Source organism: Taudactylus pleione, unplaced genomic scaffold (genome assembly GCF_031769625.1).
Source record: "Taudactylus pleione unplaced genomic scaffold, aTauple2 ptg000282l, whole genome shotgun sequence".
In the NCBI taxonomy this organism is placed as follows: Eukaryota; Metazoa; Chordata; class Amphibia; order Anura; family Myobatrachidae; genus Taudactylus; species Taudactylus pleione.
The window spans coordinates 13,617,973-13,645,409 of record NW_028284684.1 but is presented as its reverse complement, the minus strand read 5'-3'; the positions used below and the strand labels follow the sequence as shown (position 1 = coordinate 13,645,409).

Here is a 27,437-nt window from a genome sequence, read left to right as displayed (position 1 = left end):
ACTACTGACATCACTAGTGATGTCAGTAGGGCCAACCACAAACACCAGGCGTTCCTAAGGGAATGCCTGCATTTGTGCAGCCACCCCCCCCTCCCCGCATACAAAACGCGGTGAATTATCAATCAACATTGACAGCCACTCCGTCTTGTAGCTAGACCCATATCGATGGAGCAGCCGTCGCTGGACGGATCTTGCGCATGCACACGCCGGAGGCGGCGCATGGGTAGTGGGGGACCGTCGAACCACTTACGAGTGTTGTGCGCTTGCGAGTGTGTCTGAATCAGGCCCATAGTCCTTAGGAAAATTTTTGGGTGCTTGCCAAAGACATGTAAATGAAGTGCTTGTTAAAAAATAAAATCCATTCTACTAACCATTGCAAAATGGAATTTGGGTCTTGAGGACCCACCTCATGGAGTTGGGCTTAGACAGCACAAGAAAATTGCTTGAGAAGTTACTTGACCTATACTGTTCTTGAGAATGGGGCCCAGCAATGTGGTCTTTCAATGCTAGAAATGTCAAAATAATTCTGAATGTTGTAGTTTGATGTCCTAGAAAATGTGTGCAGTTTTCATTCCAAAAAGTGGCATACACCAATATGCCAAACTCCTTGCCTATATTTTATTTCTACATATAAAAATGTAAGTATGTATAAACCTTCCCAAAATACCAAACCATTCTGATTTATTCCATAGCCACCTAACGCCAACAAATAGTAATAGAAGTATATCATTACAGTTGGTACATTTTGTTTTCTCTATCTGCTATTCCATTTGTATGGATCTATGAGGGTTTCCTTTAAGTACACATCTCAATATATTATAGTTTGGGTTGTTATTTATGCATGCCATAACATTTGTATTATTATTTTTCCACTGTGTCTGAAATGGAATATTGGAGAAATAAAAGTTATAGCCTCCCCGTCGGGGAATTGAACCCCGGTCTCCCACGTGACAGGCGGGGATACTCACCACTATACTAACGAGGATCAGCTGTGTGCTGTGATTTTTGGTCCAGTCCAGAAAAGTGATTTTCAACTAAGAGTTGTTATAATTTCCTTGGGTAATGAAAATGATTGAAATCATTTATACATCAATTTGTTAGTGTACTCTTTCACCATATATCAGATCCATGTCGATTCTTCTGCATCATGAGCTAGGTCAAATGCTTATAGAAATTGCCCCAGCTATCATTTTCTTACTCTACCCATGTCCGATAATCCCTGGACTGAGATGTTCTAGGATTTTACTGTTGATTTGCCAGTGTTTATAGGTATTTCTATGAATTGATTTATGGTTGACCATTTCTGATGCTTGATTGTATATTTAGTAATTCAAGATCCTTTAAAAAGCTCAAATGAATTTAGCAAAACCCATTACCCCTTATCAACATTTTTCTAATTAGAATTTGCTTAGAAATCCTTGAATGGCTAAAAGACTATTATGCTAGAGACCAATGGTAGCTCTGCATGAGGAATATTAAACTCCAAATCTCTTCTGCTAAATTATGCCCAAATTATGTGAATGCTATAAAAATTGATAATTTATTCTATTATTCAGCTACTGTTTCCAACTTAATTAAAAAATATATATATATATGTATATATTCACTCTTCTTTTAAGGCACCAATAAATATCTATGCATTTTCTGGATATTCTATACCATACAATTTTAATACATGGGAATCCTGCATATAAAGTCCAATAAATGCTGGATTTGCCATGTTGTACATGTTCTAAGCAATATCTTTTAGATTATAGCTGATATAGGGCCTGATTCAGAGCCGCTTGCTGCTAGTGAGTGCTTGCTCAGAACAAGGGCGGTTTTTTATGTTTTGTATTTGTTTTTTTCTTTCATCAGGCTGCTCGCTAAGCTGTGGGTGACCTCCCACAGCTTTTGCGAGTGGCCTGGAGCCCATCGCGATTATCGTGACCATCAGGCTTGCGAGGAGACCCTGTGGAAGGGTCTGAGCTCTCACAAGCCCGAGTTATCTTCCTGCTCTAATAGAACAGGAAGTCCACTACTGACATCACTAGTGATGTCAGTAGGGCCAACCACAAACACCAGGCGTTCCTAAGGGAATGCCTGCATTTGTGCAGCCACCCCCCCCTCCCCGCATACAAAAGCGGTGAGTTATCAATCAACATTGACAGCCGCTCCGTCTTTTAGCTAGACCCATATCGATGGAGCAGCCGTCGCTGGACGGATCTTGGGCATGCACACGCCGGAGGCGGCGCATGGGTAGTGGGGGACCGTCGAACCACTTACGAGTGTTGTGCGATTGCGAGTGTGTCTGAATCAGGCCCATAGTCCTTAGGAAAATTTTTGGGTGCTTGCCAAAGACATGTAAATGAAGTGCTTGTTAAAAAATAAAATCCATTCTACTAACCATTGCAAAATGGAATTTGGGTCTTGAGGACCCACCTCATGGAGTTGGGCTTAGACAGCACAAGAAAATTGCTTGAGAAGTTACTTGACCTATACTGTTCTTGAGAAAGGGGCCCAGCAATGTGGTCTTTCAATGCTAGAAATGTCAAAATAATTCTGAATGTTGTAGTTTGATGTCCTAGAAAATGTGTGCAGTTTTCATTCCAAAAAGTGGCATACACCAATATGCCAACCTCCTTGCCTATATTTTATTTCTACATATAAAAATGTAAGTATGTATAAACCTTCCCAAAATACCAAACCATTCTGATTTATTCCATAGCCACCTAACGCCAACAAATGGTAATAGAAGTATATCATTACAGTTGGTACATTTTGTTTTCTCTATCTGCTATTCCATTTGTATGGATCTATGAGGGTTTCCTTTAAGTACACATCTCAATATATTATAGTTTGGGTTGTTATTTATGCATGCCATAACATTTGTATTATTATTTTTCCACTGTGTCTGAAATGGAATATTGGAGAAATAAAAGTTATAGCCTCCCCGTCGGGGAATTGAACCCCGGTCTCCCGCGTGACAGGCAGGGATACTCACCACTATACTAACGAGGATCAGCTGTGTGCTGTGATTTCTGGTCCCGTCCAGAAAAGTGATTTTCAACTAAGAGTTGATATAATTTCCTTGGGTAATGAAAATGATTGAAATCATTTATACATCAATTTGTTAGTGTACTCTTTCACCATATATCAGATCCATGTCGATTCTTCTGCATCATGAGCTAGGTCAAATGCTTATAGAAATTGCCCCAGCTATCATTTTCTTACTCTACCCATGTCCGATAATCCCTGGACTGAGATGTTCTAGGATTTTACTGTTGATTTGCCAGTGTTTATAGGTATTTCTATGAATTGATTTATGGTTGACCATTTCTGATGCTTGATTGTATATTTAGTAATTCAAGATCCTTTAAAAAGCTCAAATGAATTTAGCAAAACCCATTACCCCTTATCAACTTTTTTTCTAATTAGAATTTGCTTAGAAATCCTTGAATGGCTAAAAGACTATTATGCTAGAGACCAATGGTAGCTCTGCATGAGGAATATTAAACTCCAAATCTCTTCTGCTAAATTATGCCCAAATTATGTGAATGCTATAAAAATTGATAATTTATTCTATTATTCAGCTACTGTTTCCAACTTAATTAAAAAAAATATATATATGTATATATTCACTCTTCTTTTAAGGCACCAATAAATATCTATGCATTTTCTGGATATTCTATACCATACAATTTTAATACATGGGAATCCTGAATATAAAGTCAATAAATGCTGGATTTGCCATGTTGTACATGTTCTAAGCAATATCTTTTAGATTATAGCTGATATAGGGCTGATTCAGAGCCGCTTGCTGCTAGTGAGTGCTTGCTCAGAACAAGGGCGGTTTTTTATGTTTTGTATTTGTTTTTTTCTTTCATCAGGCCGCTCGCTAAGCTGTGTGTGACCTCCCACAGCTTTTGCGAGTGGCCTGGAGCCCATCGCGATTATCGTGACCATCAGGCTTGCGAGGAGACCCTGTGGAAGGGTCTGAGCTCTCACAAGCCCGAGTTATCTTCCTGCTCTAATAGAACAGGAAGTCCACTACTGACATCACTAGTGATGTCAGTAGGGCCAACCACAAACACCAGGCGTTCCTAAGGGAATGCCTGCATTTGTGCAGCCACCCCCCCCTCCCCGCATACAAAAGCGGTGAGTTATCAATCAACATTGACAGCCGCTCCGTCTTTTAGCTAGACCCATATCGATGGAGCAGCCGTCGCTGGACGGATCTTGGGCATGCACACGCCGGAGGCGGCGCATGGGTAGTGGGGGACCGTTCGAACCACTTACGAGTGTTGTGCGATTGCGAGTGTGTCTGAATCAGGCCCATAGTCCCTTAGGAAAATTTTTGGTGTGCTTGCCAAAGACATGTAAATGAAGTGCTTGTTAAAAATAAAATCCATTCTACTAACCATTGCAAAATGGAATTTGGGTCTTGAGGACCCACCTCATGGAGTTGGGCTTAGACAGCACAAGAAAATTGCTTGAGAAGTTACTTGACCTATACTGTTCTTGAGAAAGGGGCCCAGCAATGTGGTCTTTCAATGCTAGAAATGTCAAAATAATTCTGAATGTTGTAGTTTGATGTCCTAGAAAATGTGTGCAGTTTTCATTCCAAAAAGTGGCATACACCAATATGCCAACCTCCTTGCCTATATTTTATTTCTACATATAAAAATGTAAGTATGTATAAACCTTCCAAAATACCAAACCATTCTGATTTATTCCATAGCCACCTAACGCCAACAAATGGTAATAGAAGTATATCATTACAGTTGGTACATTTTGTTTTCTCTATCTGCTATTCCATTTGTATGGATCTATGAGGGTTTCCTTTAAGTACACATCTCAATATATTATAGTTTGGGTTGTTATTTATGCATGCCATAACATTTGTATTATTATTTTTCCACTGTGTCTGAAATGGAATATTGGAGAAATAAAAGTTATAGCCTCCCGTTGGGGAATTGAACCCCGGTCTCCGCGTGACAGGCAGGGATACTCACCACTATACTAACGAGGATCAGCTGTGTGCTGTGATTTCTGGTCCCGTCCAGAAAAGTGATTTTCAACTAAGAGTTGATATAATTTCCTTGGGTAAGGAAAATGATTGAAATCATTTATACATCAATTTGTTAGTGTACTCTTTCACCATATATCAGATCCATGTCGATTCTTCTGCATCATGAGCTAGGTCAAATGCTTATAGAAATTGCCCCAGCTATCATTTTCTTACTCTACCCATGTCCGATAATCCCTGGACTGAGATGTTCTAGGATTTTACTGTTGATTTGCCAGTGTTTATAGGTATTTCTATGAATTGATTTATGGTTGACCATTTCTGATGCTTGATTGTATATTTAGTAATTCAAGATCTTTAAAAAGCTCAAATGAATTTAGCAAAACCCATTACCCCTTATCAACTTTTTTCTAATTAGAATTTGCTTAGAAATCCTTGAATGGCTAAAAGACTATTATGCTAGAGACCAATGTAGCTCTGCATGAGGAATATTAAACTCCAAATCTCTTCTGCTAAATTATGCCCAAATTATGTGAATGCTATAAAAATTGATAATTTATTCTATTATTCAGCTACTGTTTCCAACTTAATTAAAAAAAATATATATATGTATATATTCACTCTTCTTTTAAGGCACCAATAAATATCTATGCATTTTCTGGATATTCTATACCATACAATTTTAATACATGGGAATCCTGAATATAAAGTCCAATAAATGCTGGATTTGCCATGTTGTACATGTTCTAAGCAATATCTTTTAGATTATAGCTGATATAGGGCCTGATTCAGAGCCGCTTGCTGCTAGTGAGTGCTTGCTCAGAACAAGGGCGGTTTTTTATGTTTTGTATTTGTTTTTTTCTTTCATCAGGCCGCTCGCTAAGCTGTGGGTGACCTCCCACAGCTTTTGCGAGTGGCCTGGAGCCCATCGCGATTATCGTGACCATCAGGCTTGCGAGGAGACCCTGTGGAAGGGTCTGAGCTCTCACAAGCCCGAGTAAACTTCCTGCTCTAATAGAACAGGAAGTCCACTACTGACATCACTAGTGATGTCAGTAGGGCCAACCACAAACACCAGGCGTTCCTAAGGGAATGCCTGCATTTGTGCAGCCACCCCCCCTCCCCGCATACAAAACGCGGTGAGTTATCAATCAACATTGACAGCCACTCCGTCTTGTAGCTAGACCCATATCGATGGAGCAGCTGTCGCTGGACGGATCTTGGGCATGCACACGCCGGAGGCGGCGCATGGGAAAGTGGGGGACCGTCGAACCACTTACGAGTGTTGTGCGCTTGCGAGTGTGTCTGAATCAGGCCCATAGTCCTTAGGAAAATTTTTGGGTGCTTGCCAAAGACATGTAAATGAAGTGCTTGTTAAAAAATAAAATCCATTCTACTAACCATTGCAAAATGGAATTTGGGTCTTGAGGACCCACCTCATGGAGTTGGGCTTAGACAGCACAAGAAAATTGCTTGAGAAGTTACTTGACCTATACTGTTCTTGAGAATGGGGCCCAGCAATGTGGTCTTTCAATGCTAGAAATGTCAAAATAATTCTGAATGTTGTAGTTTGATGTCTTAGAAAATGTGTGCAGTTTTCATTCCAAAAAGTGGCATACACCAATATGCCAACCTCCTTGCCTATATTTTATTTCTACATATAAAAATGTAAGTATGTATAAACCTTCCCAAAATACCAAACCATTCTGATTTATTCCATAGCCACCTAACGCCAACAAATGGTAATAGAAGTATATCATTACAGTTGGTACATTTTGTTTTCTCTATCTGCTATTCCATTTGTATGGATCTATGAGGGTTTCCTTTAAGTACACATCTCAATATATTATAGTTTGGGTTGTTATTTATGCATGCCATAACATTTGTATTATTATTTTTCCACTGTGTCTGAAATGGAATATTGGAGAAATAAAAGTTATAGCCTCCCCGTCGGGGAATTGAACCCCGGTCTCCCGCGTGACAGGCGGGGATACTCACCACTATACTAACGAGGATCGGCTGTGTGCTGTGATTTCTGGTCCCGTCCAGAAAAGTGATTTTCAACTAAGAGTTGATATAATTTCCTTGGGTAATGAAAATGATTGAAATCATTTATACATCAATTTGTTAGTGTACTCTTTCACCATATATCAGATCCATGTCGATTCTTCTGCATCATGAGCTAGGTCAAATGCTTATAGAAATTGCCCCAGCTATCATTTTCTTACTCTACCCATGTCCGATAATCCCTGGACTGAGATGTTCTAGGATTTTACTGTTGATTTGCCAGTGTTTATAGGTATTTCTATGAATTGATTTATGGTTGACCATTTCTGATGCTTGATTGTATATTTAGTAATTCAAGATCCTTTAAAAAGCTCAAATGAATTTAGCAAAACCCATTACCCCTTATCAACTTTTTTCTAATTAGAATTTGCTTAGAAATCCTTGAATGGCTAAAAGACTATTATGCTAGAGACCAATGGTAGCTCTGCATGAGGAATATTAAACTCCAAATCTCTTCTGCTAAATTATGCCCAAATTATGTGAATGCTATAAAAATTGATAATTTATTCTATTATTCAGCTACTGTTTCCAACTTAATTAAAAAAAATATATATATGTATATATTCACTCTTCTTTTAAGGCACCAATAAATATCTATGCATTTTCTGGATATTCTATACCATACAATTTTAATACATGGGAATCCTGAATATAAAGTCCAATAAATGCTGGATTTGCCATGTTGTACATGTTCTAAGCAATATCTTTTAGATTATAGCTGATATAGGGCCTGATTCAGAGCCGCTTGCTGCTAGTGAGTGCTTGCTCAGAACAAGGGCGGTTTTTTATGTTTTGTATTTGTTTTTTTCTTTCATCAGGCCGCTCGCTAAGCTGTGGGTGACCTCCCACAGCTTTTGCGAGTGGCCTGGAGCCCATCGCGATTATCGTGACCATCAGGCTTGCGAGGAGACCCTGTGGAAGGGTCTGAGCTCTCACAAGCCCGAGTAAACTTCCTGCTCTAATAGAACAGGAAGTCCACTACTGACATCACTAGTGATGTCAGTAGGGCCAACCACAAACACCAGGCGTTCCTAAGGGAATGCCTGCATTTGTGCAGCCACCCCCCCCTCCCCGCATACAAAACGCGGTGAATTATCAATCAACATTGACAGCCACTCCGTCTTGTAGCTAGACCCATATCGATGGAGCAGCCGTCGCTGGACGGATCTTGCGCATGCACACGCCGGAGGCGGCGCATGGGTAGTGGGGGACCGTCGAACCACTTACAAGTGTTGTGCGCTTGCGAGTGTGTCTGAATCAGGCCCATAGTCCTTAGGAAAATTTTTGGGTGCTTGCCAAAGTCATGTAAATGAAGTGCTTGTTAAAAAATAAAATCCATTCTATTAACCATTGCAAAATGGAATTTTGGTCTTGAGGACCCACCTCATGGAGTTGGGCTTAGACAGCACAAGAAAATTGCTTGAGAAGTTACTTGACCTATACTGTTCTTGAGAATGGGGCCCAGCAATGTGGTCTTTCAATGCTAGAAATGTCAAAATAATTCTGAATGTTGTAGTTTGATGTCCTAGAAAATGTGTGCAGTTTTCATTCCAAAAAGTGGCATACACCAATATGCCAACCTCCTTGCCTATATTTTATTTCTACATATAAAAATGTAAGTATGTATAAACCTTCCCAAAATACCAAACCATTCTGATTTATTCCATAGCCACCTAACGCCAACAAATGGTAATAGAAGTATATCATTACAGTTGGTACATTTTGTTTTCTCTATCTGCTATTCCATTTGTATGGATCTATGAGGGTTTCCTTTAAGTACACATCTCAATATATTATAGTTTGGGTTGTTATTTATGCATGCCATAACATTTGTATTATTATTTTTCCACTGTGTCTGAAATGGAATATTGGAGAAATAAAAGTTATAGCCTCCCCGTCGGGGAATTGAACCCCGGTCTCCCGCGTGACAGGCGGGGATACTCACCACTATACTAACGAGGATCAGCTGTGTGCTGTGATTTCTGGTCCAGTCCAGAAAAGTGATTTTCAACTAAGAGTTGATATAATTTCCTTGGGTAATGAAAATGATTGAAATCATTTATACATCAATTTGTTAGTGTACTCTTTCACCATATATCAGATCCATGTCGATTCTTCTGCATCATGAGCTAGGTCAAATGCTTATAGAAATTGCCCCAGCTATCATTTTCTTACTCTACCCATGTCCGATAATCCCTGGACTGAGATGTTCTAGGATTTTACTGTTGATTTGCCAGTGTTTATAGGTATTTCTATGAATTGATTTATGGTTGACCATTTCTGATGCTTGATTGTATATTTAGTAATTCAAGATCCTTTAAAAGCTCAAATGAATTTAGCAAAACCCATTACCCCTTATCAACTTTTTTCTAATTAGAATTTGCTTAGAAATCCTTGAATGGCTAAAAGACTATTATGCTAGAGACCAATGGTAGCTCTGCAAGAGGAATATTAAACTCCAAATCTCTTCTGCTAAATTATGCCCAAATTATGTGAATGCTATAAAAATTGATAATTTATTCTATTATTCAGCTACTGTTTCCAACTTAATTAAAAAAAATATATATATGTATATATTCACTCTTCTTTTAAGACACCAATAAATATCTATGCATTTTCTGGATATTCTATACCATACAATTTTAATACATGGGAATCCTGAATATAAAGTCCAATAAATGCTGGATTTGCCATGTTGTACATGTTCTAAGCAATATCTTTTAGATTATAGCTGATATAGGGCCTGATTCAGAGCCGCTTGCTGCTAGTGAGTGCTTGCTCAGAACAAGGGCGGTTTTTTATGTTTTGTATTTGTTTTTTTCTTTCATCAGGCCGCTCGCTAAGCTGTGGGTGACCTCCCACAGCTTTTGCGAGTGGCCTGGAGCCCATCGCGATTATCGTGACCATCAGGCTTGCGAGGAGACCCTGTGGAAGGGTCTGAGCTCTCACAAGCCCGAGTAAACTTCCTGCTCTAATAGAACAGGAAGTCCACTACTGACATCACTAGTGATGTCAGTAGGGCCAACCACAAACACCAGGCGTTCCTAAGGGAATGCCTGCATTTGTGCAGCCACCCCCCCCCCTCCCCGCATACAAAACGCGGTGAGTTATCAATCAACATTGACAGCCGCTCCGTCTTGTAGCTAGACCCATATCGATGGAGCAGCCGTCGCTGGCCGGATCTTGGGCATGCACACGCCGGAGGCGGCGCATGGGTAGTGGGGGACCGTCGAACCACTTACGAGTGTTGTGCGCTTGCGAGTGTGTCTGAATCAGGCCCATAGTCCTTAGGAAAATTTTTGGGTGCTTGCCAAAGACATGTAAATGAAGTGCTTGTTAAAAAATAAAATCCATTCTACTAACCATTGCAAAATGGAATTTGGGTCTTGAGGACCCACCTCATGGAGTTGGGCTTAGACAGCACAAGAAAATTGCTTGAGAAGTTACTTGACCTATACTGTTCTTGAGAATGGGGCCCAGCAATGTGGTCTTTCAATGCTAGAAATGTCAAAATAATTCTGAATGTTGTAGTTTGATGTCCTAGAAAATGTGTGCAGTTTTCATTCCAAAAAGTGGCATACACCAATATGCCAACCTCCTTGCCTATATTTTATTTCTACATATAAAAATGTAAGTATGTATAAACCTTCCCAAAATACCAAACCATTCTGATTTATTCCATAGCCACCTAACGCCAACAAATGGTAATAGAAGTATATCATTACAGTTGGTACATTTTGTTTTCTCTATCTGCTATTCCATTTGTATGGATCTATGAGGGTTTCCTTTAAGTACACATCTCAATATATTATAGTTTGGGTTGTTATTTATGCATGCCATAACATTTGTATTATTATTTTTCCACTGTGTCTGAAATGGAATATTGGAGAAATAAAAGTTATAGCCTCCCCGTCGGGGAATTGAACCCCGGTCTCCCGCGTGACAGGCGGGGATACTCACCACTATACTAACGAGGATCAGCTGTGTGCTGTGATTTCTGGTCCAGTCCAAAAAGTGATTTTCAACTAAGAGTTGATATAATTTCCTTGGGTAATGAAAATGATTGAAATCATTTATACATCAATTTGTTAGTGTACTCTTTCACCATATATCAGATCCATGTCGATTCTTCTGCATCATGAGCTAGGTCAAATGCTTATAGAAATTGCCCCAGCTATCATTTTCTTACTCTACCCATGTCCGATAATCCCTGGACTGAGATGTTCTAGGATTTTACTGTTGATTTGCTAGTGTTTATAGGTATTTCTATGAATTGATTTATGGTTGACCATTTCTGATGCTTGATTGTATATTTAGTAATTCAAGATCCTTTAAAAAGCTCAAATGAATTTAGCAAAACCCATTACCCCTTATCAACTTTTTTCTAATTAGAATTTGCTTAGAAATCCTTGAATGGCTAAAAGACTATTATGCTAGAGACCAATGGTAGCTCTGCATGAGGAATATTAAACTCCAAATCTCTTCTGCTAAATTATGCCCAAATTATGTGAATGCTATAAAAATTGATAATTTATTCTATTATTCAGCTACTGTTTCCAACTTAATTAAAAAAAATATATATATGTATATATTCACTCTTCTTTTAAGGCACCAATAAATATCTATGCATTTTCTGGATATTCTATACCATACAATTTTAATACATGGGAATCCTGAATATAAAGTCCAATAAATGCTGGATTTGCCATGTTGTACATGTTCTAAGCAATATCTTTTAGATTATAGCTGATATAGGGCCTGATTCAGAGCCGCTTGCTGCTAGTGAGTGCTTGCTCAGAACAAGGGCGGTTTTTTATGTTTTGTATTTGTTTTTTTCTTTCATCAGGCCGCTCGCTAAGCTGTGGGTGACCTCCCACAGCTTTTCCGAGTGGCCTGGAGCCCATCGCGATTATCGTGACCATCAGGCTTGCGAGGAGACCCTGTGGAAGGGTCTGAGCTCTCACAAGCCCGAGTAAACTTCCTGCTCTAATAGAACAGGAAGTCCACTACTGACATCACTAGTGATGTCAGTAGGGCCAACCACAAACACCAGGCGTTCCTAAGGGAATGCCTGCATTTGTGCAGGCACCCCCCCCCCTCCCCGCATACAAAACGTGGTGAGTTATCAATCAACATTGACAGCCGCTCCGTCTTGTAGCTAGACCCATATCGATGTAGCAGCCATCGCTGGACGGATCTTGGGCATGCACACGCCGGAGGCGGCGCATGGGTAGTGGGGGACCGTCGAACCACTTCCGAGTGTTGTGCGCTTGCGAGTGTGTCTGAATCAGGCCCATAGTCCTTAGGAAAATTTTTGGGTGCTTGCCAAAGACATGTAAATGAAGTGCTTGTTAAAAAATAAAATCCATTCTACTAACCATTGCAAAATGGAATTTGGGTCTTGAGGACCCACCTCATGGAGTTGGGCTTAGACAGCACAAGAAAATTGCTTGAGAAGTTACTTGACCTATACTGTTCTTGAGAATGGGGCCCAGCAATGTGGTCTTTCAATGCTAGAAACGTCAAAATAATTCTGAATGTTGTAGTTTGATGTCCTAGAAAATGTGTGCAGTTTTCATTCCAAAAAGTGGCATACACCAATATGCCAACCTCCTTGCCTATATTTTATTTCTACATATAAAAATGTAAGTATGTATAAACCTTCCCAAAATACCAAACCATTCTGATTTCTTCCATAGCCACCTAACGCCAACAAATGGTAATAGAAGTATATCATTACAGTTGGTACATTTTGTTTTCTCTATCTGCTATTCCATTTGTATGGATCTATGAGGGTTTCCTTTAAGTACACATCTCAATATATTATAGTTTGGGTTGTTATTTATGCATGCCATAACATTTGTATTATTATTTTTCCACTGTGTCTGAAATGGAATATTGGAGAAATAAAAGTTATAGCCTCTACGTCGGGGAATTGAACCCTGGTCTCCCGCGTGACAGGCGGGGATACTCACCACTATACTAACGAGGATCAGCTGTGTGCTGTGATTTCTGGTCCAGTCCAGAAAAGTGATTTTCAACTAAGAGTTGATATAATTTCCTTGGGTAATGAAAATGATTGAAATCATTTATACATCAATTTGTTAGTGTACTCTTTCACCATATATCAGATCCATGTCGATTCTTCTGCATCATGAGCTAGGTCAAATGCTTATAGAAATTGCCCCAGCTATCATTTTCTTACTCTACCCATGTCCGATAATCCCTGGACTGAGATGTTCTAGGATTTTACTGTTGATTTGCCAGTGTTTATAGGTATTTCTATGAATTGATTTATGGTTGACCATTTCTGATGCTTGATTGTATATTTAGTAATTCAAGATCCTTTAAAAAGCTCAAATGAATTTAGCAAAACCCATTACCCCTTATCAACTTTTTTCTAATTAGAATTTGCTTAGAAATCCTTGAATGGCTAAAAGACTATTATGCTAGAGACCAATGGTAGCTCTGCATGAGGAATATTAAACTCCAAATCTCTTCTGCTAAATTATGCCCAAATTATGTGAATGCTATAAAAATTGATAATTTATTCTATTATTCAGCTACTGTTTCCAACTTAATTAAAAAAAATATATATATGTATATATTCACTCTTCTTTTAAGGCACCAATAAATATCTATGCATTTTCTGGATATTCTATACCATACAATTTTAATACATGGGAATCCTGAATATAAAGTCCAATAAATGCTGGATTTGCCATGTTGTACATGTTCTAAGCAATATCTTTTAGATTATAGCTGATATAGGGCCTGATTCAGAGCCGCTTGCTGCTAGTGAGTGCTTGCTCAGAACAAGGGCGGTTTTTTATGTTTTGTATTTGTTTTTTTCTTTCATCAGGCCGCTCGCTAAGCTGTGGGTGACCTCCCACAGCTTTTGCGAGTGGCCTGGAGCCCATCGCGATTATCGTGACCATCAGGCTTGCGAGGAGACCCTGTGGAAGGGTCTGAGCTCTCACAAGCCCGAGTAAACTTCCTGCTCTAATAGAACAGGAAGTCCACTACTGACATCACTAGTGATGTCAGTAGGGCCACCCACAAACACCAGGCATTCCTAAGGGAATGCCTGCATTTGTGCAGCCACCCCCCCCTCCCCGCATACAAAACGCGGTGAGTTATCAATCAACATTGACAGCCGCTCCGTCTTGTAGCTAGACCCATATCGATGGAGCAGCCATCGCTGGACGGATCTTGGGCATGCACACGCCGGAGGCGGCGCATGGGTAGTGGGGGACCATCGAACCACTTACGAGTGTTGTGCGCTTGCGAGTGTGTCTGAATCAGGCCCATAGTCCTTAGGAAAATTTTTGGGTGCTTGCCAAAGACATGTAAATGAAGTGCTTGTTAAAAAATAAAATCCATTCTACTAACCATTGCAAAATGGAATTTGGGTCTTGAGGACCCACCTCATGGAGTTGGGCTTAGACAGCACAAGAAAATTGCTTGAGAAGTTACTTGACCTATACTGTTCTTGAGAATGGGGCCCAGCAATGTGGTCTTTCAATGCTAGAAATGTCAAAATAATTCTGAATGTTGTAGTTTGATGTCCTAGAAAATGTGTGCAGTTTTCATTCCAAAAAGTGGCATACACCAATATGCCAACCTCCTTGCCTATATTTTATTTCTACATATAAAAATGTAAGTATGTATAAACCTTCCCAAAATACCAAACCATTCTGATTTATTCCATAGCCACCTAACGCCAACAAATGGTAATAGAAGTATATCATTACAGTTGGTACATTTTGTTTTCTCTATCTGCTATTCCATTTGTATGGATCTATGAGGGTTTCCTTTAAGTACACATCTCAATATATTATAGTTTGGGTTGTTATTTATGCATGCCATAACATTTGTATTATTATTTTTCCACTGTGTCTGAAATGGAATATTGGAGAAATAAAAGTTATAGCCTCCCCGTCGGGGAATTGAACCCCGGTCTCCCGCGTGACAGGCGGGGATACTCACCACTATACTAACGAGGATCAGCTGTGTGCTGTGATTTCTGGTCCCGTCCAGAAAAGTGATTTTCAACTAAGAGTTGATATAATTTCCTTGGGTAATGAAAATGATTGAAATCATTTATACATCAATTTGTTAGTGTACTCTTTCACCATATATCAGATCCATGTCGATTCTTCTGCATCATGAGCTAGGTCAAATGCTTATAGAAATTGCCCCAGCTATCATTTTCTTACTCTACCCATGTCCGATAATCCCTGGACTGAGATGTTCTAGGATTTTACTGTTGATTTGCCAGTGTTTATAGGTATTTCTATGAATTGATTTATGGTTGACCATTTCTGATGCTTGATTGTATATTTAGTAATTCAAGATCCTTTAAAAAGCTCAAATGAATTTAGCAAAACCCATTACCCCTTATCAACTTTTTTCTAATTAGAATTTGCTTAGAAATCCTTGAATGGCTAAAAGACTATTATGCTAGAGACCAATGGTAGCTCTGCATGAGGAATATTAAACTCCAAATCTCTTCTGCTAAATTATGCCCAAATTATGTGAATGCTATAAAAATTGATAATTTATTCTATTATTCAGCTACTGTTTCCAACTTAATTAAAAAAAAAATATATATGTATATATTCACTCTTCTTTTAAGGCACCAATAAATATGTATGCATTTTCTGGATATTCTATACCATACAATTTTAATACATGGGAATCCTGAATATAAAGTCCAATAAATGCTGGATTTGCCATGTTGTACATGTTCTAAGCAATATCTTTTAGATTATAGCTGATATAGGGCCTGATTCAGAGCCGCTTGCTGCTAGTGAGTGCTTGCTCAGAACAAGGGCGGTTTTTTATGTTTTGTATTTGTTTTTTTCTTTCATCAGGCCGCTCGCTAAGCTGTGGGTGACCTCCCACAGCTTTTGCGAGTGGCCTGGAGCCCATCGCGATTATCGTGACCATCAGGCTTGCGAGGAGACCCTGTGGAAGGGTCTGAGCCCTCACAAGCCCGAGTAAACTTCCTGCTCTAATAGAACAGGAAGTCCACTACTGACATCACTAGTGATGTCAGTAGGGCCAACCACAAACACCAGGCGTTCCTAAGGGAATGCCTGCATTTGTGCAGCCACCCCCCCCCTCCCCGCATACAAAACGCGGTGAATTATCAATCAACATTGACAGCCACTCCGTCTTGTAGCTAGACCCATATCGATGGAGCAGCCGTCGCTGGACGGATCTTGCGCATGCACACGCCGGAGGCGGCGCATGGGTAGTGGGGGACCGTCGAACCACTTACGAGTGTTGTGCGCTTGCGAGTGTGTCTGAATCAGGCCCATAGCCCTTAGGAAAATTTTTGAGTGCTTGCCAAAGTCATGTAAATGAAGTGCTTGTTAAAAAATAAAATCCATTCTACTAACCATTGCAAAATGGAATTTTGGACTTGAGGACCCACCTCATGGAGTTGGGCTTAGACAGCACAAGAAAATTGCTTGAGAAGTTACTTGACCTATACTGTTCTTGAGAATGGGGCCCAGCAATGTGGTCTTTCAATGCTAGAAATGTCAAAATAATTCTTAATGTTGTAGTTTGATGTCCTAGAAAATGTGTGCAGTTTTCATTCCAAAAAGTGGCATACACCAATATGCCAACCTCCTTGCCTATATTTTATTTCTACATATAAAAATGTAAGTATGTATAAACCTTCCCAAAATACCAAACCATTCTGATTTATTCCATAGCCACCTAACGCCAACAAATGGTAATAGAAGTATATCATTACAGTTGGTACATTTTGTTTTCTCTATCTGCTATTCCATTTGTATGGATCTATGAGGGTTTCCTTTAAGTACACATCTCAATATATTATAGTTTGGGTTGTTATTTATGCATGCCATAACATTTGTATTATTATTTTTCCACTGTGTCTGAAATGGAATATTGGAGAAATAAAAGTTATAGCCTCCCCGTCGGGGAATTGAACCCCGGTCTCCCGCGTGACAGGCGGGGATACTCACCACTATACTAACGAGGATCAGCTGTGTGCTGTGATTTCTGGTCCAGTCCAGAAAAGTGATTTTCAACTAAGAGTTGATATAATTTCCTTGGGTAATGAAAATGATTGAAATCATTTATACATCAATTTGTTAGTGTACTCTTTCACCATATATCAGATCCATGTCGATTCTTCTGCATCATGAGCTAGGTCAAATGCTTATAGAAATTGCCCCAGCTATCATTTTCTTACTCTACCCATGTCCGATAATCCCTGGACTGAGATGTTCTAGGATTTTACTGTTGATTTGCCAGTGTTTATAGGTATTTCTATGAATTGATTTATGGTTGACCATTTCTGATGCTTGATTGTATATTTAGTAATTCAAGATCCTTTAAAAAGCTCAAATGAATTTAGCAAAACCCATTACCCCTTATCAACTTTTTTCTAATTAGAATTTGCTTAGAAATCCTTGAATGGCTAAAAGACTATTATGCTAGAGACCAATGGTAGCTCTGCATGAGGAATATTAAACTCCAAATCTCTTCTGCTAAATTATGCCCAAATTATGTGAATGCTATAAAAATTGATAATTTATTCTATTATTCAGCTACTGTTTCCAACTTAATTAAAAAAAATATATATATGTATATATTCACTCTTCTTTTAAGGCACCAATAAATATCTATGCATTTTCTGGATATTCTATACCATACAATTTTAATACATGGGAATCCTGAATATAAAGTCCAATAAATGCTGGATTTGCCATGTTGTACATGTTCTAAGCAATATCTTTTAGATTATAGCTTATATAGGGCCTGATTCAGAGCCGCTTGCTGCTAGTGAGTGCTTGCTCAGAACAAGGGCGTTTTTTTATGTTTTGTATTTGTTTTTTTCTTTCATCAGGCCGCTCGCTAAGCTGTGGGTGACCTCCCACAGCTTTTGCGAGTGGCCTGGAGCCCATCGCGATTATCGTGACCATCAGGCTTGCGAGGAGACCCTGTGGAAGGGTCTGAGCTCTCACAAGCCCGAGTAAACTTCCTGCTCTAATAGAACAGGAAGTCCACTAATGACATCACTAGTGATGTCAGTAGGGCCACCCACAAACACCAGGCGTTCCTAAGGGAATGCCTGCATTTGTGCAGCCACCCCCCCCTCCCCGCATACAAAACGCGGTGAGTTATTAATCAACATTGACAGCCGCTCCGTCTTGTAGCTAGACCCATATCGATGGAGCAGCCGTCGCTGGACGGATCTTGCGCATGCACACGCTGGAGGCGGCGCATGGGTAGTGTCTGAATCATGCCCATAGTCCTTTGGAAAATTTTTGGGTGCTTGCCAAAGACATGTAAATGAAGTGCTTGTTAAAAAATAAAATCCATTCTACTAACCATTGCAAAATGGAATTTGGGTCTTGAGGACCCACCTCATGGAGTTGGGCTTAGACAGCACAAGAAAATTGCTTGAGAAGTTACTTGACCTATACTGTTCTTGAGAATGGGGCCCAGCAATGTGGTCTTTCAATGCTAGAAATGTCAAAATAATTCTGAATGTTGTAGTTTGATGTCCTAGAAAATGTGTGCAGTTTTCATTCCAAAAAGTGGCATACACCAATATGCCAACCTCCTTGCCTATATTTTATTTCTACATATAAAAATGTAAGTATGTATAAACCTTCCCAAAATACCAAACAATTCTGATTTATTCCATAGCCACCTAACGCCAACAAATGGTAATAGAAGTATATCATTACAGTTGGTACATTTTGTTTTCTCTATCTGCTATTCCATTTGTATGGATCTATGAGGGTTTCCTTTAAGTACACATCTCAATATATTATAGTTTGGGTTGTTATTTATGCATGCCATAACATTTGTATTATTATTTTTCCACTGTGTCTGAAATGGAATATTGGAGAAATAAAAGTTATAGCCTCCCCGTCGGGGAATTGAACCCCGGTCTCTCGCGTGACAGGCGGGGACACTCACCACTATACTAACAAAGATCAGCTGTGTGCTGTGATTACTGGTCCAGTCTTGAAAGTGATTTTCAACTAAGAGTTGTTATAATTTCCTTGGGTAATGAAAATGATTGAAATCATTTATACATCAAATTGTTAGTGTACTCTTTCACCATATATCAGATCCATGTCGATTCTTCTGCATCATGAGCTAGGTCAAATGCTTATAGAAATTGCCCCAGCTATCATTTTCTTACTCTACCCATGTCCGATAATCCCTGGACTGAGATGTTCTAGGATTTTACTGTTGATTTGCCAGTGTTTATAGGTATTTCTATGAATTGATTTATGGTTGACCATTTCTGATGCTTGATTGTATATTTAGTAATTCAAGATCCTTTAAAAAGCTCAAATGAATTTAGCAAAACCCATTACCCCTTATCAACTTTTTTCTAATTAGAATTTGCTTAGAAATCCTTGAATGGCTAAAAGACTATTATGCTAGAGACCAATGGTAGCTCTGCATGAGGAATATTAAACTCCAAATCTCTTCTGCTAAATTATGCCCAAATTATGTGAATGCTATAAAAATTGATAATTTATTCTATTATTCAGCTACTGTTTCCAACTTAATTAAAAAAAATATATATATGTATATATTCACTCTTCTTTTAAGGCACCAATAAATATCTATGCATTTTCTGGATATTCTATACCATACAATTTTAATACATGGGAATCCTGAATATAAAGTCCAATAAATGCTGGATTTGCCATGTTGTACATGTTCTAAGCAATATCTTTTAGATTATAGCTGATATAGGGCCTGATTCAGAGCCGCTTGCTGCTAGTGAGTGCTTGCTCAGAACAAGGGCGTTTTTTTATGTTTTGTATTTGTTTTTTTCTTTCATCAGGCCGCTTGCTAAGCTGTGGGTGACCTTCCACAGCTTTTGCGAGTGGCCTGGAGCCCATCGCGATTATCGTGACCATCAGGCTTGCGAGGAGACCCTGTGGAAGGGTCTGAGCTCTCACAAGCCCGAGTAAACTTCCTGCTCTAATAGAACAGGAAGTCCACTACTGACATCACTAGTGATGTCAGTAGGGCCAACCACAAACACCAGGCGTTCCTAAGGGAATGCCTGCATTTGTGCAGCCACCCCCCCCTCCCCGCATACAAAACGCGGTGAATTATCAATCAACATTGACAGCCACTCCGTCTTGTAGCTAGACCCATATCGATGGAGCAGCCGTCGCTGGACGGATCTTGCGCATGCACACGCCGGAGGCGGCGCATGGGTAGTGGGGGACCGTCGAACCACTTACGAGTGTTGTGCGCTTGCGAGTGTGTCTGAATCAGGCCCATAGTCCTTAGGAAAATTTTTGAGTGCTTGCCAAAGTCATGTAAAAGAAGTGCTTGTTAAAAAATAAAATCCATTCTACTAACCATTGCAAAATGGAATTTTGGACTTGAGGACCCACCTCATGGAGTTGGGCTTAGACAGCACAAGAAAATTGCTTGAGAAGTTACTTGACCTATACTGTTCTTGAGAATGGGGCCCAGCAATGTGGTCTTTCAATGCTAGAAATGTCAAAATAATTCTGAATGTTGTAGTTTGATGTCCTAGAAAATGTGTGCAGTTTTCATTCCAAAAAGTGGCATACACCAATATGCCAACCTCCTTGCCTATATTTTATTTCTACATATAAAAATGTAAGTATGTATAAACCTTCCCAAAATACCAAACCATTCTGATTTATTCCATAGCCACCTAACGCCAACAAATGGTAATAGAAGTATATCATTACAGTTGGTACATTTTGTTTTCTCTATCTGCTATTCCATTTGTATGGATCTATGAGGGTTTCCTTTAAGTACACATCTCAATATATTATAGTTTGGGTTGTTATTTATGCATGCCATAACATTTGTATTATTATTTTTCCACTGTGTCTGAAATGGAATATTGGAGAAATAAAAGTTATAGCCTCCCCGTCGGGGAATTGAACCCCGGTCTCCCGCGTGACAGGCGGGGATACTCACCACTATACTAACGAGGATCAGCTGTGTGCTGTGATTTCTGGTCCCGTCCAGAAAAGTGATTTTCAACTAAGAGTTGATATAATTTCCTTGGGTAATGAAAATGATTGAAATCATTTATACATCAATTTGTTAGTGTACTCTTTCACCATATATCAGATCCATGTCGATTCTTCTGCATCATGAGCTAGGTCAAATGCTTATAGAAATTGCCCCAGCTATCATTTTCTTACTCTACCCATGTCCGATAATCCCTGGACTGAGATGTTCTAGGATTTTACTGTTGATTTGCCAGTGTTTATAGGTATTTCTATGAATTGATTTATGGTTGACCATTTCTGATGCTTGATTGTATATTTAGTAATTCAAGATCCTTTAAAAAGCTCAAATGAATTTAGCAAAACCCATTACCCCTTATCAACTTTTTTCTAATTAGAATTTGCTTAGAAATCCTTGAATGGCTAAAAGACTATTATGCTAGAGACCAATGGTAGCTCTGCATGAGGAATATTAAACTCCAAATCTCTTCTGCTAAATTATGCCCAAATTATGTGAATGCTATAAAAATTGATAATTTATTCTATTATTCAGCTACTGTTTCCAACTTAATTAAAAAAAAAATATATATGTATATATTCACTCTTCTTTTAAGGCACCAATAAATATGTATGCATTTTCTGGATATTCTATACCATACAATTTTAATACATGGGAATCCTGAATATAAAGTCCAATAAATGCTGGATTTGCCATGTTGTACATGTTCTAAGCAATATCTTTTAGATTATAGCTGATATAGGGCCTGATTCAGAGCCGCTTGCTGCTAGTGAGTGCTTGCTCAGAACAAGGGCGGTTTTTTATGTTTTGTATTTGTTTTTTTCTTTCATCAGGCCGCTCGCTAAGCTGTGGGTGACCTCCCACAGCTTTTGCGAGTGGCCTGGAGCCCATCGCGATTATCGTGACCATCAGGCTTGCGAGGAGACCCTGTGGAAGGGTCTGAGCCCTCACAAGCCCGAGTAAACTTCCTGCTCTAATAGAACAGGAAGTCCACTACTGACATCACTAGTGATGTCAGTAGGGCCAACCACAAACACCAGGCGTTCCTAAGGGAATGCCTGCATTTGTGCAGCCACCCCCCCCCTCCCCGCATACAAAACGCGGTGAATTATCAATCAACATTGACAGCCACTCCGTCTTGTAGCTAGACCCATATCGATGGAGCAGCCGTCGCTGGACGGATCTTGCGCATGCACACGCCGGAGGCGGCGCATGGGTAGTGGGGGACCGTCGAACCACTTACGAGTGTTGTGCGCTTGCGAGTGTGTCTGAATCAGGCCCATAGCCCTTAGGAAAATTTTTGAGTGCTTGCCAAAGTCATGTAAATGAAGTGCTTGTTAAAAAATAAAATCCATTCTACTAACCATTGCAAAATGGAATTTTGGACTTGAGGACCCACCTCATGGAGTTGGGCTTAGACAGCACAAGAAAATTGCTTGAGAAGTTACTTGACCTATACTGTTCTTGAGAATGGGGCCCAGCAATGTGGTCTTTCAATGCTAGAAATGTCAAAATAATTCTTAATGTTGTAGTTTGATGTCCTAGAAAATGTGTGCAGTTTTCATTCCAAAAAGTGGCATACACCAATATGCCAACCTCCTTGCCTATATTTTATTTCTACATATAAAAATGTAAGTATGTATAAACCTTCCCAAAATACCAAACCATTCTGATTTATTCCATAGCCACCTAACGCCAACAAATGGTAATAGAAGTATATCATTACAGTTGGTACATTTTGTTTTCTCTATCTGCTATTCCATTTGTATGGATCTATGAGGGTTTCCTTTAAGTACACATCTCAATATATTATAGTTTGGGTTGTTATTTATGCATGCCATAACATTTGTATTATTATTTTTCCACTGTGTCTGAAATGGAATATTGGAGAAATAAAAGTTATAGCCTCCCCGTCGGGGAATTGAACCCCGGTCTCCCGCGTGACAGGCGGGGATACTCACCACTATACTAACGAGGATCAGCTGTGTGCTGTGATTTCTGGTCCAGTCCAGAAAAGTGATTTTCAACTAAGAGTTGATATAATTTCCTTGGGTAATGAAAATGATTGAAATCATTTATACATCAATTTGTTAGTGTACTCTTTCACCATATATCAGATCCATGTCGATTCTTCTGCATCATGAGCTAGGTCAAATGCTTATAGAAATTGCCCCAGCTATCATTTTCTTACTCTACCCATGTCCGATAATCCCTGGACTGAGATGTTCTAGGATTTTACTGTTGATTTGCCAGTGTTTATAGGTATTTCTATGAATTGATTTATGGTTGACCATTTCTGATGCTTGATTGTATATTTAGTAATTCAAGATCCTTTAAAAAGCTCAAATGAATTTAGCAAAACCCATTACCCCTTATCAACTTTTTTCTAATTAGAATTTGCTTAGAAATCCTTGAATGGCTAAAAGACTATTATGCTAGAGACCAATGGTAGCTCTGCATGAGGAATATTAAACTCCAAATCTCTTCTGCTAAATTATGCCCAAATTATGTGAATGCTATAAAAATTGATAATTTATTCTATTATTCAGCTACTGTTTCCAACTTAATTAAAAAAAATATATATATGTATATATTCACTCTTCTTTTAAGGCACCAATAAATATCTATGCATTTTCTGGATATTCTATACCATACAATTTTAATACATGGGAATCCTGAATATAAAGTCCAATAAATGCTGGATTTGCCATGTTGTACATGTTCTAAGCAATATCTTTTAGATTATAGCTTATATAGGGCCTGATTCAGAGCCGCTTGCTGCTAGTGAGTGCTTGCTCAGAACAAGGGCGTTTTTTTATGTTTTGTATTTGTTTTTTTCTTTCATCAGGCCGCTCGCTAAGCTGTGGGTGACCTCCCACAGCTTTTGCGAGTGGCCTGGAGCCCATCGCGATTATCGTGACCATCAGGCTTGCGAGGAGACCCTGTGGAAGGGTCTGAGCTCTCACAAGCCCGAGTAAACTTCCTGCTCTAATAGAACAGGAAGTCCACTAATGACATCACTAGTGATGTCAGTAGGGCCACCCACAAACACCAGGCGTTCCTAAGGGAATGCCTGCATTTGTGCAGCCACCCCCCCCTCCCCGCATACAAAACGCGGTGAGTTATTAATCAACATTGACAGCCGCTCCGTCTTGTAGCTAGACCCATATCGATGGAGCAGCCGTCGCTGGACGGATCTTGCGCATGCACACGCTGGAGGCGGCGCATGGGTAGTGTCTGAATCATGCCCATAGTCCTTTGGAAAATTTTTGGGTGCTTGCCAAAGACATGTAAATGAAGTGCTTGTTAAAAAATAAAATCCATTCTACTAACCATTGCAAAATGGAATTTGGGTCTTGAGGACCCACCTCATGGAGTTGGGCTTAGACAGCACAAGAAAATTGCTTGAGAAGTTACTTGACCTATACTGTTCTTGAGAATGGGGCCCAGCAATGTGGTCTTTCAATGCTAGAAATGTCAAAATAATTCTGAATGTTGTAGTTTGATGTCCTAGAAAATGTGTGCAGTTTTCATTCCAAAAAGTGGCATACACCAATATGCCAACCTCCTTGCCTATATTTTATTTCTACATATAAAAATGTAAGTATGTATAAACCTTCCCAAAATACCAAACAATTCTGATTTATTCCATAGCCACCTAACGCCAACAAATGGTAATAGAAGTATATCATTACAGTTGGTACATTTTGTTTTCTCTATCTGCTATTCCATTTGTATGGATCTATGAGGGTTTCCTTTAAGTACACATCTCAATATATTATAGTTTGGGTTGTTATTTATGCATGCCATAACATTTGTATTATTATTTTTCCACTGTGTCTGAAATGGAATATTGGAGAAATAAAAGTTATAGCCTCCCCGTCGGGGAATTGAACCCCGGTCTCTCGCGTGACAGGCGGGGACACTCACCACTATACTAACAAAGATCAGCTGTGTGCTGTGATTACTGGTCCAGTCTTGAAAGTGATTTTCAACTAAGAGTTGTTATAATTTCCTTGGGTAATGAAAATGATTGAAATCATTTATACATCAAATTGTTAGTGTACTCTTTCACCATATATCAGATCCATGTCGATTCTTCTGCATCATGAGCTAGGTCAAATGCTTATAGAAATTGCCCCAGCTATCATTTTCTTACTCTACCCATGTCCGATAATCCCTGGACTGAGATGTTCTAGGATTTTACTGTTGATTTGCCAGTGTTTATAGGTATTTCTATGAATTGATTTATGGTTGACCATTTCTGATGCTTGATTGTATATTTAGTAATTCAAGATCCTTTAAAAAGCTCAAATGAATTTAGCAAAACCCATTACCCCTTATCAACTTTTTTCTAATTAGAATTTGCTTAGAAATCCTTGAATGGCTAAAAGACTATTATGCTAGAGACCAATGGTAGCTCTGCATGAGGAATATTAAACTCCAAATCTCTTCTGCTAAATTATGCCCAAATTATGTGAATGCTATAAAAATTGATAATTTATTCTATTATTCAGCTACTGTTTCCAACTTAATTAAAAAAAATATATATATGTATATATTCACTCTTCTTTTAAGGCACCAATAAATATCTATGCATTTTCTGGATATTCTATACCATACAATTTTAATACATGGGAATCCTGAATATAAAGTCCAATAAATGCTGGATTTGCCATGTTGTACATGTTCTAAGCAATATCTTTTAGATTATAGCTGATATAGGGCCTGATTCAGAGCCGCTTGCTGCTAGTGAGTGCTTGCTCAGAACAAGGGCGTTTTTTTATGTTTTGTATTTGTTTTTTTCTTTCATCAGGCCGCTTGCTAAGCTGTGGGTGACCTTCCACAGCTTTTGCGAGTGGCCTGGAGCCCATCGCGATTATCGTGACCATCAGGCTTGCGAGGAGACCCTGTGGAAGGGTCTGAGCTCTCACAAGCCCGAGTAAACTTCCTGCTCTAATAGAACAGGAAGTCCACTACTGACATCACTAGTGATGTCAGTAGGGCCAACCACAAACACCAGGCGTTCCTAAGGGAATGCCTGCATTTGTGCAGCCACCCCCCCCTCCCCGCATACAAAACGCGGTGAATTATCAATCAACATTGACAGCCACTCCGTCTTGTAGCTAGACCCATATCGATGGAGCAGCCGTCGCTGGACGGATCTTGCGCATGCACACGCCGGAGGCGGCGCATGGGTAGTGGGGGACCGTCGAACCACTTACGAGTGTTGTGCGCTTGCGAGTGTGTCTGAATCAGGCCCATAGTCCTTAGGAAAATTTTTGAGTGCTTGCCAAAGTCATGTAAAAGAAGTGCTTGTTAAAAAATAAAATCCATTCTACTAACCATTGCAAAATGGAATTTTGGACTTGAGGACCCACCTCATGGAGTTGGGCTTAGACAGCACAAGAAAATTGCTTGAGAAGTTACTTGACCTATACTGTTCTTGAGAATGGGGCCCAGCAATGTGGTCTTTCAATGCTAGAAATGTCAAAATAATTCTTAATGTTGTAGTTTGATGTCCTAGAAAATGTGTGCAGTTTTCATTCCAAAAAGTGGCATACACCAATATGCCAACCTCCTTGCCTATATTTTATTTCTACATATAAAAATGTAAGTATGTATAAACCTTCCCAAAATACCAAACCATTCTGATTTATTCCATAGCCACCTAACGCCAACAAATGGTAATAGAAGTATATCATTACAGTTGGTACATTTTGTTTTCTCTATCTGCTATTCCATTTGTATGGATCTATGAGGGTTTCCTTTAAGTACACATCTCAATATATTATAGTTTGGGTTGTTATTTATGCATGCCATAACATTTGTATTATTATTTTTCCACTGTGTCTGAAATGGAATATTGGAGAAATAAAAGTTATAGCCTCCCCGTCGGGGAATTGAACCCCGGTCTCCCGCGTGACAGGCGGGGATACTCACCACTATACTAACGAGGATCAGCTGTGTGCTGTGATTTCTGGTCCAGTCCAGAAAAGTGATTTTCAACTAAGAGTTGATATAATTTCCTTGGGTAATGAAAATGATTGAAATCATTTATACATCAATTTGTTAGTGTACTCTTTCACCATATATCAGATCCATGTCGATTCTTCTGCATCATGAGCTAGGTCAAATGCTTATAGAAATTGCCCCAGCTATCATTTTCTTACTCTACCCATGTCCGATAATCCCTGGACTGAGATGTTCTAGGATTTTACTGTTGATTTGCCAGTGTTTATAGGTATTTCTATGAATTGATTTATGGTTGACCATTTCTGATGCTTGATTGTATATTTAGTAATTCAAGATCCTTTAAAAA

At 39.3% G+C, this 27,437-nt stretch overlaps 10 non-coding genes across 10 annotated transcripts; all 10 read right to left on the bottom strand.

The window, feature by feature from the left end:
• Window positions 1–913: 913 nt before the first annotated feature.
• TRNAD-GUC (transfer RNA aspartic acid (anticodon GUC)) lies at window positions 914–985 on the bottom strand. Its single transcript has one exon. It is a non-coding gene; the product is annotated as a tRNA-Asp (tRNA).
• A 1,943-nt stretch (window positions 986–2,928) lies between these two features.
• TRNAD-GUC (transfer RNA aspartic acid (anticodon GUC)) lies at window positions 2,929–3,000 on the bottom strand. The gene has a single exon. It is a non-coding gene; the product is annotated as a tRNA-Asp (tRNA).
• Window positions 3,001–6,951: 3,951 nt separating this feature from the next.
• Window positions 6,952–7,023, bottom strand: TRNAD-GUC (transfer RNA aspartic acid (anticodon GUC)). Its single transcript has one exon. It is a non-coding gene; the product is annotated as a tRNA-Asp (tRNA).
• A 1,942-nt stretch (window positions 7,024–8,965) lies between these two features.
• Window positions 8,966–9,037, bottom strand: TRNAD-GUC (transfer RNA aspartic acid (anticodon GUC)). Its single transcript has one exon. It is a non-coding gene; the product is annotated as a tRNA-Asp (tRNA).
• A 1,943-nt stretch (window positions 9,038–10,980) lies between these two features.
• TRNAD-GUC (transfer RNA aspartic acid (anticodon GUC)) lies at window positions 10,981–11,052 on the bottom strand. Its single transcript has one exon. It is a non-coding gene; the product is annotated as a tRNA-Asp (tRNA).
• Window positions 11,053–15,009: 3,957 nt separating this feature from the next.
• On the bottom strand, window positions 15,010–15,081 carry TRNAD-GUC (transfer RNA aspartic acid (anticodon GUC)). The gene has a single exon. It is a non-coding gene; the product is annotated as a tRNA-Asp (tRNA).
• Window positions 15,082–17,024: 1,943 nt separating this feature from the next.
• TRNAD-GUC (transfer RNA aspartic acid (anticodon GUC)) lies at window positions 17,025–17,096 on the bottom strand. The gene has a single exon. It is a non-coding gene; the product is annotated as a tRNA-Asp (tRNA).
• A 3,910-nt stretch (window positions 17,097–21,006) lies between these two features.
• Window positions 21,007–21,078, bottom strand: TRNAD-GUC (transfer RNA aspartic acid (anticodon GUC)). The gene has a single exon. It is a non-coding gene; the product is annotated as a tRNA-Asp (tRNA).
• Window positions 21,079–23,021: 1,943 nt separating this feature from the next.
• TRNAD-GUC (transfer RNA aspartic acid (anticodon GUC)) lies at window positions 23,022–23,093 on the bottom strand. Its single transcript has one exon. It is a non-coding gene; the product is annotated as a tRNA-Asp (tRNA).
• Window positions 23,094–27,003: 3,910 nt separating this feature from the next.
• TRNAD-GUC (transfer RNA aspartic acid (anticodon GUC)) lies at window positions 27,004–27,075 on the bottom strand. The gene has a single exon. It is a non-coding gene; the product is annotated as a tRNA-Asp (tRNA).
• Between the last annotated feature and the right edge of the window lie 362 nt (window positions 27,076–27,437).